Source organism: Amblyomma americanum, chromosome 11, assembly GCF_052857255.1.
Source record: "Amblyomma americanum isolate KBUSLIRL-KWMA chromosome 11, ASM5285725v1, whole genome shotgun sequence".
Taxonomy (NCBI): domain Eukaryota; kingdom Metazoa; phylum Arthropoda; class Arachnida; order Ixodida; family Ixodidae; genus Amblyomma; species Amblyomma americanum.
The window spans coordinates 127285262-127301208 of NC_135507.1; the positions used below are offsets into that span (position 1 = coordinate 127285262).

The 15947-nt window shown below is 48.2% G+C and overlaps 1 non-coding gene and 1 pseudogene across 1 annotated transcript; both read left to right on the forward strand.

The window, feature by feature from the left end:
* Positions 1-12420: 12420 nt before the first annotated feature.
* LOC144111607 (5.8S ribosomal RNA) lies at positions 12421-12573 on the forward strand. The gene has a single exon (XR_013310124.1). It is a non-coding gene; the product is annotated as a 5.8S ribosomal RNA (ribosomal RNA).
* Positions 12574-13485: 912 nt separating this feature from the next.
* Positions 13486-15739, forward strand: LOC144111641 (large subunit ribosomal RNA; annotated as a pseudogene).
* The last annotated feature ends 208 nt before the right edge of the window (positions 15740-15947 follow it).

Sequence of the window (15947 nt, forward strand, 5' to 3'; positions counted from 1 at the left end):
ATGTCGGTTCGAACAACCCTAATGTATTGCATTCCTGTACCATTTTTGTATATGATTTAGTGTGTATTATTATTTTATTATCTGTATATATTTACAAGAACTGTTTATGATGCGTCTTTTGTGTAAGTGATGGCAAGGACAGCCTTTTTTTGTTGTGTAATGCAATACCGCTCCTGCTGCTGTACCCAAGCGAGGACAAGACCCAGTCAGGAGGTTTAGCACCTCCTTTTGTCTTGCCTCGTGGGCAATACCAGTATGTTGCCCAAAGGAGAAATAAGCAAAAAAAGTCTTTTCTTCGTTCTGTGAAGTGTGTTGATGATATGGGTTGACTTTCTATACGGTTTTGGAACTGTTTTACGTGGATCCCACTAGGTTTAGTACATTTTCAGCGATCTTGAGCATACCAAGTAGAGAGGAAACAGCTTATCGTGACACTGACACCAATCAGAACATGCGGAGGTCGGAGAAGACGGGAATGTGGGAAAAGGGGAAGGAGAAGAGGAAACACAAAAAGAGGCAGGAAGTGCAGAAGTCACCGGGAGATTTTTTAAAAAACTCTGCGGAGGTACCCCATTCGACGGAGGCCGAGACTTCTGAGTGGGGAGATGATAGTGAGGTGATCTCCCACGAACGGGCCGGCGGCTCTTGCCAGGAGGAATTTCCGTCATTAGACAGGCAAACGGAAGAGCATCACACTCCTGATGTGTGCAGCACGCGAGGAACGCAGGGCAGCCATACTTGCGAGACAGAACAGGAGAGGACCATTACAAACAGAATGGGTAGAGCGGATCGAGAGTTTTTTCAGGCTCTTGTAAAGTTGGCAGCTAAGATGAGTGAGGACGAGGAGGCTACTCTCCTCACCAATGTCGCACTTAGTAATTTCACTAAGATGAAGGAAATTGCTTTGGAGGCAACTCATGAGCTGCATACACTTCGAGGCAAAGTAGAGGTTCTTCGAGAAAAGGAGAGTCGCACGTACAGTGAGATTATACAAGGTATCTCTAGCGGACAAAGAGAGGAGGCAAATGAAGTTAAACCTAAAGAGCCTGCGCACAGGACAACCGAGGCACTGGTAGTGACCTCGCAGTCACTGGGAGCGGACAAATTGTCCAGCTTGATAAAGGACAACATTGACCCGTTTAAGCTTGGCCTTAGGGAGGTGTCAATGAGAAAAAGCCGCGAGGGTATAGTGATTGACTCCGCCTCGAAAGAGGGAATTAAGAACTTGGAGGAGGAGTTGAACAATAATCCCGCCACCAAAGGAAAGATTGACACAAGAAGGCCCAAGAAAAGGCTCCCGCAGATCAAGATCGTAAGAATCCCGGAGGATTTTCCCACTAAACAGCTTTCGGAGCGTATTGTGTCGCAAAATGACTTAAATTGTGACCCCGAAGACATCACAGTCGTAAAATCCTGGAAAAGCCGCAGTGGTGTAACCGTTGTAGCGGAACTGGGGCGCAGGGCATTTGAAGCTTTGAAAGGTAAATCAAAAATGTACATTTTCTGGTCGGTGTGTCCCTTTTATGATAACACCTTTGTTCTTAGATGTAAGAATTGTGCCAAGATAGGGCACCTAGAGCGAGACTGTGATAACAACTCTCGCTGCACAGAGTGCGTGGGGGACCATCACTTCCGCCAGTGCAGCTCAAGAGTTAAGCAATGCAGAGCCTGTCATGAGGCAGAGCTTCCTAATGCACTGCGATAGCACTCTTTCTTGAGCTTCCGATGCCCAGCTTTTAAAGAGGCACAAATTAGGGAAACAAGTTCCCTAGTTTCACACTTATAATTTAGCAGAGGCAAACAGCAGCAACTGAGCAGTTTCCTGTCTGGACGCATATTTGTGGACAGATCAGCAATCATGGCAAAGCTTTCATTAATTCAGGTCAATTTAGGTAGATCGTTTAAAGCGACACAGGATCTATGCAACAATAGTCTTGAGCTCAGACAGGACATAACACTAATTCAAGAACCTTACGCTCCAGAAAATAAAATAATTGGTTTTCATTAAAAGATAAGAAAATACATAGCAATGAGAAACCGAAAGTTGCAATAGTAGTGCATAATCCGAACATAGGCATCTTTCCCATACATTTATCAGCAAAAATAATTATAATGAAAATTTATGTCAATGCCAGAGAATTTGACATAGTAAATGCTTATATCCCGCCTACTGAGGACGTCAGTGAAACTCTGACTGTTATTGAAGAACATTTACGGAAGAGCACACCCAAACATCTTATCATTGCGGGGGATCTCAATAGTAAGAATATGCTGTGGGGTGGTCAATTAACAGAGGACAGAGGCACCAATGTACTGGAGTTTGTTTTAAGAAACAATTTGACAGTGGTAAATGATAACTCCATACCAACATTTCAAACAGTGAACGGGCGAAGCTGGATAGATTTGACGATAACCTCAGCACCAACTATGAAGTCAATAGAAGACTGGGAAGTTCTAGACATTCCCAATAGCTCGGACCATAGGTATATTAGGACAATTTTAACCCAAGACCAGACAGGCGGCAGCAAACGATTGACAAAAATGGGAGAATATAGATTTCTCGCAGAGCTGACTGAGGACGAATGGTTGAAAAAAATCAGCGGCATAACTTTCATGTCTACCGAGCATTTGGATTCCATCATCAAAGCATTCTATCGCAAGATTAGGACATTAATTGATAAGTTTCCCAAAAAATTAAACAGCAGAACAAGGATAAAATAGACAAACCATGGTGGTGTCCAGAGTTGGAAATAGAGAGGAAGAGAGTACGAGCTTTGAGGCGAAGGTTTCAGAGATCAAGGAACGTATTAATAGAAGATTTTAAGAAGGTGTATGAGGAGGTGCTGAACAGATATAATGAGTTACTCAACGTTAAAAAAGATGAGTCATGGAAAGAATACTGCAGTAGCATTAAGAACAAAAATCCATTCACCTTACCTTATAAATTAGCGGCAAGAAAGATTAAAGAAGGCACAATAATTAAAGCAATTCAAAAGCCTAACAGAGAAGTTTGCAATACTCTGCTGGAGACTACGGAATTCTTATTAGAAAGTCTTTACGAGCTCGAACGAGTGCAGCACAGTTCACTACAGGTACAGGCCAGCTCTATGGCGGCCGAGGAACAGGATCGGGACCAAATCATCCCATTCACTGTAAATGAACTTTCAGGTGTCATTAAGAGTTTCAGGAAGAATATAGCCCCAGGGCCTGATCTCATAACAACGAGATGGCTCGTACACCTTTACAATAGTAATAAAGAATTTTTATTGAACATATTTAATGCAGCACTTCGATTTAGATATTTTCCTAAAGCCTGGCGGATAGCTAGAGTAATTCTAGTCCCCAAGAACAGATCAGCAGAAAATAACTTGGATAACTATAGGCCTATAGCCATTAATTCCATATTTGGAAAAACCTTTGAGAAATTGATCTACCAACGGCTATACTTTCATTTGACACGTCAAGGAGCCTTCCCGAACAATCAATATGGCTTTACGGAGGGGAGGTCGGCAGTACAGGCCCTCAGTGAGATTATGGAAGTAATAGAAGACAGTAAAGTTAGGAAAGAAAAAATCTTAGTTATATCTCTCGATATAAAGAATGCATTTGGAAGTATAAATAAGGATTCAGCGGTAAAGGAGTTGGAGAATCAACAAACTCCACAGTATCTAATTAAGATTGTAGAGTCTATATTATCAAATAGGAGGGTGACATACTCATTGCCCGACTGTACTTTGCTTTGCAAGTTAAAGAAAGGCACTCCACAGGGCTCACCTTTGAGCCCTTTAATTTGGAACCTGACAATTACAAAACTTCTGAGAAAATCTTTTCCTGACGGCGCAAAGATACAGGCATTTGCAGACGATATTACCTTAACAATAAAAGCAGGATCTAGGCGCGGACTAGAGGAAGCCGCCAATAAGGCTCTGGATATAGTGCACTCCTGGGCTCAGAGTGAGCAACTGTCCTTCAGTTACAAAAAATGTGAATTCTTAATACGGGGTAAAGAATACCAGAAAAGGCCACCACTTCTTTATTTGGGCGGGAAAGCCATCAAATGCGTTAAATCTTTAAAGATTCTAGGGGTTACCTTTATCAGTTCGTTGGGATTCTTAGATCACCTAGAAATTATTAAAAATAAGGTACAGACACTTACTTATCATCTTTCGCAATTTCATGGTAACCACTGGGGAATGTCACCGCTACAACTTAATCAGATTTATACCAGAGGTATTGAGAGGATAATTGCCTATGCCTCTCCTATCTGGTTCTCTAGCAATGTTCATATCCTAAGAAAATTAGAGTATTCAAATAATTCCACTTAATAAAATCAGTAAAGGTTACAGAACTATCCCTAATAACACCCTTAACGTAGTTACCAATATTCCGCCGATCCACTTAACACTTGGAAGAGAGACTGAGCTGCATAAAATTCTGCATAATGCTCAATCATTCAACTGGGAGGGGAACGAGTATTGGAGGGCTGACATCGTTGCTAAAGGCAGCAAATGGCTAGTTCACCCAGCAAATGTAAAGGCATATGAATTCTCGAATACGGAATATCAGACTGACTTTAAATTTTATACAGATGGGTCAGAACAAGATAAGAAAGTAGGAGCAAGTTATGTTGTACTGAACAAGAGTGGCGAAGTGATAGAGTATAAATTGTTTAAATTGCCCAGCCATGCAGATAATTTCATCGCGGAGACCGTAGCCATTAAGAAGGCAATAGAGCGAATTGATTCTATGTCGCATACTGCCTCTTATCAAATAATTACAGATAGTATGTCAACCCTTCAGGGTCTCAAAAACCCACATAATTTAAATTTCTTCATTCAGAAGATTAGGGTCTTACTAAATAACACTAGGCATGATATAAAATTTTCATATGTAAAAGCACATAAAGGAATCTATGGGAATGAATTAGCTCGCGAAATGGCTAAGAAAGCCTGTAATGAGGGCCAAGCGGTGGAGACACCAATGACCAAGACGTTTATTAAAAAGAAACTTAAAGAAAAATATCTCGAATTATGGAACAGAGAATGGCAGAATTCAGACCCAACGTACTGCTACCAGTGGATCAAAAATATTAAAAGAAATCCTCCTCATTTCCCTCTGGATCACTTTGCTACACAAGCAGTGTCAGGACATGGGAGATTCCCCTATTACCTCCACAGATTTAACATACTGCAATCGAATCTGTGTAAATGCAACAAATTGGCGGATTCATTTGATCATTACTTAACAGACTGTTCACTAGTTCATGATTTAAGATCTCAGCTAGCACATAAATACAGGAACAGCCTGTCGAGTTCCAAACAAGAAATTCGAAGAAGCAAAGAAGATATGATAATCATCAGCAAATTAGTCAGATTAATAAATGAACAAACCTATTAGAGCACGAGTTCCATAAGTCAAACAGTTTAGGTGCAAACACGTATTTCTGCGGTTGGCCCCTCCTCCCTCTTTTTTTATTTTTTTTTCTCCTTCTTCTTCCTTCTCAAATAGCAAAACTGAAACCGGCGGTGCTGGAATTATATCTAATATTGAGGTCAAAACTTGCCCGGGATCAATCCCAGTTGAGAAGGGGGCTCGTACGTCTTGCCGTAGGTGCAATCGGCTCACCAAAGGGGCCTCCTGGGACATGGTGGCATCGTGACCTCACCTTATACAGCCCCAACAGAGCTATTGATATCTGCATCCTTGAAAAGAAAGGAAACACCCATGCCAAGGTCCTAGTAACAGGACAAGTCAAAGGAAGAAAGAGTTGGCGCCGCTCCTACCTAAGCGTCCAATCAATGAGTGTCTCTGGGTATTGAATTGCTCTAAGAGCCGCATTACTGCAGCCGCCGAAGGCTACATTAACCATATCGAGTAGTGAAACATACCCCCGGCGCGGCAGCTAACAAAGAAAAAGGCGTTTCAAGATCTATGTAAAGGCGGTGGAGTTGCACTGTAGGTTAAAAATAATCTTTCATAGAAGTACAGTTTTTCAAGTCTGCGATTTTTATCAATAGAAGCGGTTCTGTGTTCGGTGTTGGTTATCGGCCCCCTTTGCAAGAATTTTGTTCTTTTCTTGATAGCATACCGATAAGAAACCAATTGTAATTATGGCCGATTTTACCATAACATGTGTTGGAACAATCAGCGGCAACAAGTGACTTTCTCGACATCATTTCTTTACATGGTTTCTCTAACATTGTTAATGCGCCTACACGTGCTACTTGGGGTCGGGTGAGACCCTAATTGATTTATGCTTGACTAACTGCGACGAACAGGACCCAGATGTCTTGCTAAGTGATTTTAGTGACCACCTCTTGCTTTATTCCAAGATGGCGTGCACAAATCACTACACCACGGTTCAGCCTGTAACACAGGAACAAAAAATGAACACATGGTCTCCAATGTGTACTGTCTTTGCGAAATTGACCCTAATGTAGTACACAATACTCGCAAAAAATAATAGAGCTGCGCTTTTACTGTAGCAATGTTAACCAAGGGCAAAAAAGCGCCAAAAACTTGCGAAAAACTTCTGCTTTAGTAAAGCGCATAAGAGGCCGAAATCACCTGTTTGGCATATTTAAAAAAAAAACAAAATAAACGAGAGAGCTGTCAATTCTAGAACAGCATAAATAAGTTAGGAATAAATTAGGTTCGGACATATATAAATCTCGAATTCATCACTGCAGTGGAAGGTTCTAACGAATTAGCTGCGATCCGCAAAAGACCTGGCGTACTGTAGAGGAAACTCTACAAAATACCGCAAACAGAAATCCCGGTTGATGATATGTAAACAGGGGCGGGGGGTACTAAGAGGCGAAGCTCTCGCCAATGTAACGAACAAACACTTTTCAACGTTTGGAAAGTTTGATGGCGCTGACCAACGGACATTTTGGCGCCAGCTTTATTTCAGTGCAGTTCATTCCAGGTTTCGCTATTGTTCGCTTATCTGGGGAGTCACTGAGAAATGTAATCTTGAAATGCCCTTTTTATTGCAAAAGAGATCTATTCGCTTTGTTGAAAAATTTTCAAGATATGACTCCACATATTCCTACTTCAGAGAGTACTACCTATACAAACGTTACACTACCAGCGACCGTGTCGGGCGGCATTCTTGGAACTCGTAGCCAATCGACAACAATGTTTTTTGTTTTTTTTTCTAAATTCATGAACGATATGGGTTTAGACGCACAAATATACAGAAACCAAGAAACTGAACCAACTATGCTACGCAGCATTTGAACTGGAACCCATCCCGATTTAATTCATCTTTCCCTGTCTGCTTTTCGTAAGCGAGCGAAAAGTCACTTCCTGGGAAATGCACTATAGTTTTTTATTTTATTTTTCCTGCTTATATCTTTCGCACATTTGTTTTAATTTTCTTGGTAGGTACACAGTTAGTTTCTACACATATGTTGCATCTGTGTCGGCTCTTGCCATGCTCTGTTCTGATTCTAGAAAAAACAGCGCACACAGGACAGGGACCAAGGGAAGAACCGACGACGCGAGCGCTTACTTACAACTGATTTTATTAAGCGGAAAGTGAACACTATATATAGGAAGGAAGTAGCAGATACAATCAGAGGCAGTCAACGTCAAAGAGGTGTAAATGGCCGATAAAATCGATAAAACCGTAAGGGGTGAAGATAAAACAAGGTAAAACTCAACAGATGACAAGCCATGGTGTAAAGAACCATAAAAACGCTAAGACACGTGAATAACACGTACAGTGCCATGAATAACAAAAAACCGAATACAATCAACAGGTTGAAGGCATGTGAAGGTGACAAGGATTTAAGCAGTGTGAACAAAATTTAACAACAGACATGCGCTTGAAACGGATAACCAGGCACATAACTCACATTCATCCGTTTTCTTTTTTCTTTTCTTGAGAGGTATGCCACTTCTTTTTCTGATAAAGCTACAGATGGCGCACTGATGCAGGTGTATTTATTGGATTTTATGTTGAAGGCTTCCATCACTTCCTTAGTTATTTGATCCGAGTGGCTTCCTATGATTTTGCAGTTTTCAAATTCAGGATGACAAGCACTGCAAATTCCTATGTGGGCTGCTATATGTCCTTTTACCCCCTTTTCCACATCTTTATTATGTTCCCGCAATCGGTCATTACTACATGTGCCCGTCTGACCAATATATTTGTCTCCGCAAGTTAAAGGTATTGAAAAATTACTCCCTTCTGACACGGTACGAATTGTTTACGATGTTTTTTGCTGCATGTTCTTGCTGTCTTGGAAGGAGGGTTAACGCGGTTGCAGATATTTGCAAGCTTTTCCGGAGCTGAAAACACCATCTTCACCTTTGCTTTATTCATGACCTTTTTTCAGATTATGGGACAGAGCGTGGAGATAAGGGATCACTGCGACTTTTTGTTTCTTTTTTTCTTTGTCTCTACCTCCTTCATTTATCCTTTCTTTTCCTTTCATCCGCTTTTGAAGCTTCTGGGCGACGGAGATTAACAGGTGATTGGGATAGCCTGCCCCTAATAACCTATTTGCGTTGTGTGTCAAAGCTGGAAAGCATGCTGTGAGGACATGATCTCTTGAGCGCGTTAGACATGCAAAGACTCGCGATTGCTCTCTTCACTAATTTCGCTAAATGGTAATGAATCACCGGTTTCTTATTACGTGGTTCATAGCTCCAACTAATGTGATGGCCCTGGAATTCCAGCTTGATGTCAAGAAATCTGATAGTGCTGTCTACTGGCACCTCGTGAGTTACGATTAGAGGGAACATGGTCGAAGTGAAAGTATGCAAAATATTTTGAAGGTCTGAGTGGAACGCCTGCTTGTGGGTATTTATGACCACGAGATAATCATCGACATACCGAAACGTCCTTATAACAGATGAGCTGCGAAGGATGGAAGCCAAGGTCCTGTCTGTAGACGCCAGAAAAATGTCACTGAGTATGGGTGCTAAACATGATCCTATGGGTATTCCAGATTTTTGGAGGTAAATGTGCTCGTTTCATGCACAGTAGGTTGAGGAGAGGTACCTTGAAAGTAACTCGAGAAAGCCTTGTACAGACATTTGCAGTGCTTGTCATCCTGAATTTGAAAACTGCAAAATCATAGGAAGCCACTCGGATCAAATAACTAGGGAAGCCTTCAACATAAAATCTAATAAATACACCTGCGTCACTGCGCCATCTGTAGTTTTATCAGAAAAAGAAGTGGCGTACCTCTCAAGAAAAGAAAAAAGAAAACGGATGAATGTGTGAGTTATGTGCCTGGTTATCCGTTTCAAGCGCATTTCAGTTGTTAAATTTTGTTCACACTGCTTAAATCCTTGTCACCTTCAGATGCCTTCCACCTGTTGATTGTATTCGGTTTTTGTTATTCATGGCATTGTACGTGTTATTCACGTGTCCTAGGGTTTTTATGGTTCTTTACACCATGGCTTGTCATTTGTTGAGGTTTATCTTGTTTTATCTTCACCCCTTACGGTTTTATCGATTTTATCGGCCATTTACACCTCTTTGACGTTGACTGCCTCTGATTGTATCTGCTACTTCCTTCCTATATATAGTGTTCACTTTCCGCTTAATAAAATCAGTTGTAAGTCAGCGCTCGTGTCGTCGGTTCTTCCCTTGGTCCCTGTCCTGTGTGCGCTGTTTTTTCTAGAAGGACTACCTACCAACTCGCCTAGTCTTCCACATTGGGCTGTTCTGATATTTTTTTGTTTTTTTTTTCTACGCACGCATTCAGTTTCTATAGTTAATGTTTGATTTGTCTTCTCTTGCACTGTCCTTTTCTGTGATTTTTTAGACGTGTTTTCTGAGTAATAAGAATGGAATAAACGTTTATACTTGAAAGTTGTGCTCTACAAACATTGTGGTCATTATAACTTGTATCTGTGTGTGTATATAAGTGCTCCTTGCTGTTGCGTTCGAATGGTGCATAGGGCCCAGTGAGTCGGATTGATTTTCGCCGTTCGTCTGCCCTCTGCACCAAGGCACCGTGTTGTCGGACTTTCGTGAATAAAAAAAGAAAATCTAAAAAAATACGCGTTGCCCTCTACACTACTCCAGCATCCGGAGACTTGGTGTGTTTCTCGCAAGCGAACTAATTGTGGTCAACAAATGTTAAGCTACAGGTTGCCGAAGTCACTAAATGACATTACTCGATGTGACATCGACGTGCTCACTTGTTTTTTTTTTGCTTTTTTGAGAAACCTGCCTGAGATATTTTTGTGCGCCTCTATGTCTTTCTGTAATAAGCGGTGTACGGCGTTTTCTTTTTCTTTTACTGTTGCAATTGTATCTTTTTGGGTTTCTTGTTTTGGATTTGTTTTAACCCTGGTTCATTTATAAGCATTCACTTCCGCCCTGCTGCAGCCTCTGTAACGGCACTGTGGTCGGTCAAGCTGACCCTGAGAAGCTTTCTCCCCTTGTATCTCTCACAACAATTGTATCTCCTTGTGTATGGAAATAAATTCAAACTCAAACTCGTCCGCCTGCTTCTTCACTAGCCGAAGATAGAGGCGTTCAGGCGGTCTCGCCTGGGGCGGACGCGATAGAGTTCAAGTTTTTGCCGCTCTCCCGCAAATCGGAGGCGCACGACTTTTCAATCGCAGGATAGGTCTCGGAGCGGCAAATAGTTTGGTGCCACATTCGTCTCTCTCTTCTTGCACCATCGAAAGATACAAGCGATAAGCGCTCGCCCCTGCACAAAGGGTTCCTCGCCCCGGTAACGTTTGGGAATTTTTGGCGGCCGTATCAGGCCTCGGAGGCGTGCGAATTTGGCATCGGCTTACTTGGCGCGAAAGCGCGAAGCTTTTGCCACCCTCTTCGCCTCTGTGCTTTATATCTATCCGAAGATACGGGCGTTTAGGCTGTCTGGCTCGGGCAGTGTTCAACGACATTTACAAACTTCGCGCTCGTTCTGTTAGGCGGGGCCGTACAATTTTTACAACAGCGTGTAGCCCTTGGAAAGACGAAGAATTGGATACCTTTTGCGCCGCTCTAGTGCGTTGCCCGGCGGAGTTATAGCAGTTCAAGAGAGGCCGCCCCGGCTGACCCGCGCAGATCTGGGTACTTATCGCTGCATATATAAGGGGGTCATACCGCCGCTGCAGACGCGGAGGCGTAGAGTGCGCGCTTCGTCGGCGAAGTCCGAAACGCGCCTCTCGACGCCCCGGAGGCGCATTTGTGCATTTGGCGACCTCGGCCCATGGAATTTGCACGAGTTCGCGCACGATTTGTGCGACGCTTGCCCCGAAAGCGCCTCGAGTACGGCGTTTAGCGCGGCGGCAAAGTCCACGAGTATGGATCGTGTGGTGCGCCGCGATGCCGGCCGCGCTGCCGCGCCCGCGATTCGGCCAGGTCCCGCGGCGGAACCGCGGTACCGACAGAGGGGCCGATAGCGCCACGGCAAAGTCCACAAGTTCGGCTCACGCGGGGCGCCGCGAAAAGTAACTCTTCGCAACAACGCGCGGGCGGCGGGACGCGTGCGGCCCAGTACTTATAAGGAACGGCCGCCGCAAGAGGTCTCGCAGTGCGGGCGCGATGTCTGAAGCCGTGCCGGCGGGGCGAAAGGAGGCACAGGGAAAAAAGGGACGAGGGGTTATAATCCCGCATTTTGAACGCACCTGCGGCCGCGGGGTTCTCCTGCTGCTTCGTCCTTCCCAGCCTTCGAGTAGTCTGCCGGTGCGATACCGAAACGCCGTCCATGGCACAGTGGCCGGTGGACTCCTGTTGCGGGAGTAGTCTGAAGAACGCCCGTCTGGCGGCTGTCCAAGTACGCGCTGCGTAGCCACGGCTAGGCGTTGCCTGTCTCTTAAGCGAAGCAATGATGTGGCGAAATGGTCGGATAGGGCGCACCCTTGGGGCGGCGGACTCGAGGGGCATTTCTGAGCTAAAGATGACCCCTTCCCCAAAGAGGGCGCAGCGGTGGGCGGCAAAGAACCGTCCACACAGAGCTACCGCTGCATGGGAGTCCGGGGGTGGCGTCGCTGCGAACACAACGGCAGAACAAACGTGCTCGGGGAACGGCGCAAAAGCTCTGTGTTATTGCCCAATTGATGACGAAGTTACCGGTGTGCTTCCTGGTGAACCGATGGTCGTCGGACCCGTGCGACCGCTTAAAGAAAACGGGCTGAACAGCAAACCGTAAACAGCAAAAAAAACGGCACCAGCGAAGACCGGAACTTGAGAGCGCCGTGCACGTCTGCCTTAGGGTTGCCAAATGCCTCGTCGTCTCTAGCGACGCGCAAGCCATTGTCGCACACAAGCTTCGAAGAGACCTTGCTCGCCTCAGCTTTGAGTCACCGCGCAAGCATGCCGAACGGACGGCTGCTGGAACGTGGAATTGTCGGACGAAACTGCAGTCGGGGAGGCCAGGGGAGGAGCCCGGTGCCTAAAACCCTGGTTGTACTGTACGGAATTGAACAAACCAAATGCACGACTCTAAGCGGTGGATCACTCGGTTCTCGTGTCGATGAAGAACGCAGCCAGCTGCGAGACTTGGTGTGAATTGCAGGACACACTGAGCACTGATTCTTCGAACGCACATTGCGCCCTTGGGTCTTCCCTTGGGTTCGTCTGTCTGAGGGTCGGATCATATATCAAGAGAGACGCCGGCGCCCGGGGATGGCGCGGCCGGCGACTCTTTTTGACCGTGTCGGCAAAGAGGACGGCTCTGTACGAAACGCCGAAGATCCCTCGAAAGACTTTGCGAAAGAGGAGAGTGGGTCGAACCCTTCAGCCGCGCTCCAAGCGGCCGAGTCGGGTCGCCCTGCGCAGACGACGTAACGCGGGACGGCGGCTGCTAGCCGTAGACCGTCTGGCCTCCGAAGGCGACCGCCGCAGGAAGGGATTACCTGCAGGGAAAGCGCGGTCCCGACGGGAGACGAGGCCGTGTGGACGGGCGGCAAAGCGTTGCCCGCTGGCCCGCGCACGTGTAGCCGAACTGCTGCGAGAAACGCAGAGACGGGAGCGCCCTGTCCGGGCACGCCCGCCCGAGAAGGGAGATCTCGTGCGGGGTGCGGAGAGGCGACAGGCGCGCGGAAGCGTTTCGTGCGCGGCAGTTTCGGGCGAGGCGCAGAGGCGCGCCGTGGCGCGGTGACGAAGGGGTCCCCCCGGACCCGATGCAATGTCTGCCCCGAGAAAAACTGGGCCACACCAGTTGGGGCGGGGGCGACGCAAAACTTGACGATGCCCCTACGCCAGGCCGAGGTCGCTCTCTCGAGGGAAAGAGAGGTGCGGCAGAAAAAAAATTCGGCTGCGGCGGTCGGGGGTTCGAAACTCTCTGCGTTATCCGCGCAAACCGCATGCGCGCGGTCCCGAGCGCCGGCCAGCGGCGCCTTCCAGTCTCGCTCGCAGTCGCCGAGGGTGCTGCCGACTGTGAGCGGGGAATGGGCGGAAGGCGTCGGCCGGACGATTGGGGAAGGACGCGCGCGCGCGCTGGACCGCGCCGGAATCGAACGCGAGAGCGCACATCTGTGTCGACCTCAGATCAGGCGAGACAACCCGCTGAATTTAAGCATATCACTAAGCGGAGGAAAAGAAACCAACAGGGATTAACCGAGTAGCTGCGAGCGAAACGGGACCTAGCCCAGCACCGAATCCCCCGTCCTTGCAGGCGGTCGGGAAATGTGGTGTATGGGAGGCAACGTTCCCGGGAGTTTGCGACGGTGCAAGTCCCCCTGACAGGGACTTGTCCCAGAGTGGGTGCCAGGCCCGTCTCCGCCATTGCGCGCCCGGCACGAAGCCTCCCGTGAGTCGGGTTGCTTGAGAGTGCAGCCCTAAGTGGGTGGTAAACTCCATTTAAGGCTAAATACGACCGAGAGACCGATAGTCAACAAGTACCGTGAGGGAAAGTTGAGAAGAACTTTTAAGAGAGAGTTCAAGAGTACGTGAAACCGCTTAGAGTAAAACGGGTGGGCCCTCGAAGCTCGAAAGCGGTGGGATTCAGTCTCCGCACGACTGCCGAGCTGGCGGCGTCGGGTAAACGGCTCCTCTCGGGGGGCTGTTCCGGCTGCCAGTGCGCGGACGCGGTCTCCGGGGTGCGCACTTTCCACCGCCGGTAGAACGCCGCGACGGACGCGGGTCAATGGGAAAAGTACGACTTTGAGTCCGGCTCTGGAGGTGCCCTGCTCGTCCCCTCGGGGACGGTTCGCGGGAGTTATACCTTGCCGTGCACGAAGAGTTCGTCACCCCGTCCAGGCCCCATGGGCTTCTCCCGGCTGTCGGGAGGCACGAACGATGACGCCCTCTGGAATCGGAACGGAGGACCCGCTGGGCAAGCTTGTCGCCTCTTGTGGTCCGGGTTGGTCCCGTGGCGGCGGGCTGGCGGCGAGGAGCCGGGCGAGCGGCGAGTTCTCCCGTGGAGGCGCTATCGTGGTTTGCGGCGAGTCGGTCGGTAACCCACCCGAGCCGTCTTGAAACACGGACCAAGGAGTCTAACATGTGCGCGAGTCAATGGGTCTCTCGAAACCCAATGGCGCAATGAAACGTGAAGGCCCTTCGCGGGCCGCGTTGCGATCCCGGACAGCACAGGGGCTCGGGCGCAGCAACGGCCCGTCCAAGGCGCTCACTTGTCGCCGGGGCGGAGCTAGAGCGCACACGTTGGCACCCGAAAGATGGTGAACTATGCCCGGGCAAGACGAGGCCAGAGGAAACTGGTGGAGGTCCGAAGCGATTCTGACGTGCAAATCGATCGTCCGATCCGGGTATAGGGGCGAAAGACCAATCGAACCATCTAGTAGCTGGTTCCCTCCGAAGTTTCCCTCAGGATAGCTGGCGCTCGATGGGAGAGCAGTCACACCTGGTAAAGCGAATGATTAGAGGCATTGGGGTCGAAACGTCATCAACCTGTTCTCAAACTTTCAATGGGTGTACGGGAGGCCTTCTGGGTTGAGAACTCCCGCTGCGATGAGAGTGCCAAGTGGGCCACTTTTGGTAAGCAGAACTGGCGCTGTGGGATGAACCAAACGCCGGGGTAAGGCGCCCGAGTCGGACGCTCATGAGAACCCATGAAGGGTGTTGGTTGCTTAAGACAGCAGGACGGAGGCCATGGAAGTCGGAATCCGCTAAGGAGTGTGTAACAACTTTCCTGCCGAAGCAACTAGCTCCGAAAATGGATGGCGCTCTAGCGTCGCGCCTATCCCCGGCCGTCGCTGGCAGAGTAGCACGAACAGTGGGGGTGCTAAGCCGCGACGAGTAGGAGGGCCGCAGCGGTGGGCGTTGAAGGTGTCGGGCGCGAGCCCGCCTGGAGCCGCCGCTGGTGCAGATCTTGGTGGTAGCAGCAAATACTCAAGTGAGAACCTTGAGGACTGAAGTGGAGAAGGGTTCCATGTGAACAGCAGTTGAACATGGGTCAGTCGGTCCTTAGGGAAAGGAGAAATCCTTTCAGAAGCGGGCGCGTTTGTGCAGCTCTGTCTGTCGAATCGGAGACGCCCCGCTGCAACCGAAAGGGAATCGGGTTAACAGTCCCGATCCCGGCTACGGAGATCGGTCCTTCGGGGCCCAGTGCGGCAACGCAAACCAGCTCGGAGACGCCGATGGGAGCCCCGGGAAGAGTTTTCTTTTCTCTGTAAGGAGATCGAGTCCCTGGAATGGGTTCACCCCGAGATAGGGACGGTGGCTCCGTAGAGCAGTGCGGCTCTTGCGCTGTCCGGTGCGCTCCTGTCGGCCCTTGAAAATCCGAGTGAGGGAGTGTGATTTTCGTGCCGGACCGTACCCATATCCGCAGCAGGTCTCCAAGGTGAACAGCCTCTAGTGTCTAGACCAATGTAGGTAAGGGAATTCGGCAAAACGGATCCGTAACCTTGGGAGAAGGATTGGCTCTGAGGGCTGAGCCGGTCGTGCTGGGGTCCAGAAGCAGGAATTGCACTGCACCGGGACTGGGCGAGGCTCGCCCCCGTCAAAAGCGGTGCGGCCGAGCCCGGGCCAGCGTCGGGACCTTCCTGTGGAAAGCCACAGCTGTGCT